The sequence below is a fragment of the Octodon degus genome, unplaced genomic scaffold (genome assembly GCF_000260255.1).
Source record: "Octodon degus isolate 3935 unplaced genomic scaffold, OctDeg1.0 scaffold00029, whole genome shotgun sequence".
In the NCBI taxonomy this organism is placed as follows: domain Eukaryota; kingdom Metazoa; phylum Chordata; class Mammalia; order Rodentia; family Octodontidae; genus Octodon; species Octodon degus.
This window is the reverse complement of record NW_004524605.1, coordinates 16,299,774-16,302,059: the sequence shown is the minus strand read 5'-3', so window position 1 is coordinate 16,302,059 and position 2,286 is coordinate 16,299,774.

The window sequence follows — 2,286 nt, the reverse complement described above, 5'->3', positions numbered from 1 at the left end:
CCACATGCCAGCCAGCTGCGCCCCCTGGTGGGCTGAGCTGGCCACACACACACAATAAATAAACTTTAAAAAAATAAATTTAAAAAAAAACTAAAAAAGACAGAATCTCACCAGGTTGCCCAGTCTGGTCTCCAGTTTACCATCCTCATGCTTCAGCCTCCTAAGAAACTGGAATTCCAGGTGTCGGCCACTGCTTCCGTCAGGGTTTGGGCATTGTTTTTTTGTTTCTGTTTGGTTTTGTGTTTTGATTTTGTTTTGGAAAAAGAGTCTACGTTGCCCGGACTGGTCTCAGGCTCAAAATCCGGGGCTCAGGTGACCCCTTGCGTCTTTGCATCCCTAGCATCTGGTACTATCAGTGTTTGCCCTGTGCCTCGCTCTGAAATGGTGGCTGGGGGACAGCCGCCAAGGGCGTGGGTATAGCTCTGTCATAAAGAATTTGCCTGGCATGCACAAGGGCCAGGCTCCATCCTCAGCACCACCAAAGTGAAACCAAACCAAAATAAAGCCCTGCCAGCTAACCCAGCAAGGGACTTGAGACCCTGTCTCAGCACTGTAAAATAAGCATTGGAGACGCAGCTCAGTGCAGGGGCCCTGGCTCAAGCTCCAGGACCAGGCAAGAAGAAAAGAAACTTGTCAGCCTAGTAGTGTGGTGCTTAAGATGCCGCTGATGATACTCAGAAATGTTTAAAAGTGTCAGCCTGGGGGCTGATGCTGCAGCTCCCTGGGAGAATGCTAGCAGGGGTGATGCTCTGGGTCTGAGCATGAAGACTCAAAAACAAGTCAATTAAAAATGTGTGTTGCAGGGCCAGCCAAATAGCCCAGCAGATTCAAGCGCCTGCAGGCAGGCGCAGGGGCTGGGGGTTCAATCCTCAGGTCTGCCGTGCCGGCCCCATGCCCAGGGCGTGCTGAGATGGCAATTGAGACTGGACGTGGTGGCACGCTCCTGTAATCCCAGCTCTTGGGAGGCCTTAAGCAGGAGAATCACTACAAGTCTGATCTAGTAGTGAGATCCTGAACACCCTGTAGACCCTTCCCCAAAGTACAGAAGAAAAAAAATATATGTGTTGCAGGCTGAGAAGATGCTAAATAATATATGAAGGCTAGGAGTAGAGCTCCATGCAAAGACCCTGCTGTCCAGCCTCAGCTGGAGCAAAAAGAGTACAGGGCAGAGCGCCTGCTGTTACAGAGAAGTCAGGTTCTACTCTCCTGGAAAGAGCTGCTCAGAGCTTAGTTCTGCCCTCTGCTCACCCAGCATCCTCCAGGAGAAGCACCCCAAGCCGGCATCCCACAGGCTGAGAGGTGTTTGCTCTGGGTGGGGAGAAGTAGGGAAATTCGCTACAGCCCAGCCCCAGGAGGCACTCGGGACCCACAGCCCTGCTGCCGGTGCACAAGGCCTGGTGAGCCAGGGAAGTCTAGGCGTGGAGGGCACAGACACAAAGCCAGTCAGGCATCTCTCTGGGCTTCTGGACCCCTCTGTTACTATGGAGATGCTTGAATTGATGGCTAGGTGTGCGCTCCAGGGGAAAGCCGAGCCCAGGGCCCCTGAACCCTGCTCCAGTCAGAAGGATCTACTTAACATCCCTACCACACATGGCAGCATCTTGCAGAGCTTGTCAGTTTGTGTGCAGGGGTGGGCAGGTGGGAACTGGCTAGGAGCATTTTTCTAAATGCGGAGATGGCCTTAAAGTCCTCCGGGATGAGGTCTGGTGGAATGTAGAGATTTTTACACCTGAGCAAGGTGCAGGAGCTAGGACCTCCTTTAAGAGGATAGAACCCTGGAATCTGCATGCCTAACCAGTTTCCTAGTGGCTCAGATGCAGGATTTCTGTGAAGAATTTTTTAAAAAGCGAGAGAAGAAAAATACACAGGACCTGGGCCTGTGCTCAGAGGGAAGAGCAAAGAACATGCCTCCCAGCCCAAATGTCCACCAGCCGAGTTCTTGGGCTTATCCTATGTGTTGTTCCTTCCAGGGGGAGGGGGAGGTCTGGACTCCTTTTCTAGGAAGAACCTCCTTGGCAGACTAGCATTGCCAGTGTTCAGGCTGGGGGTAGAGCCCAGCTTCCAATGCTTCATGCCCTTCAAAGTTTAGTCTGTATCTCCAAAGCTGCTTGCTTGCTGATCTGGAAGGCACTCCCTCAATCCCTAGGCCACTGGCTCCTCCTTTATTTCTGTGGTCACCCCACCTCCAGAGAGCATGTGGCAACAGCTAAAGACATTGAGCAAAGGGGGCTGGAGAGATGGCTCAGTGGTCTAAAGCACCTACTTAGAACAAGCTTGGCAAGGCAT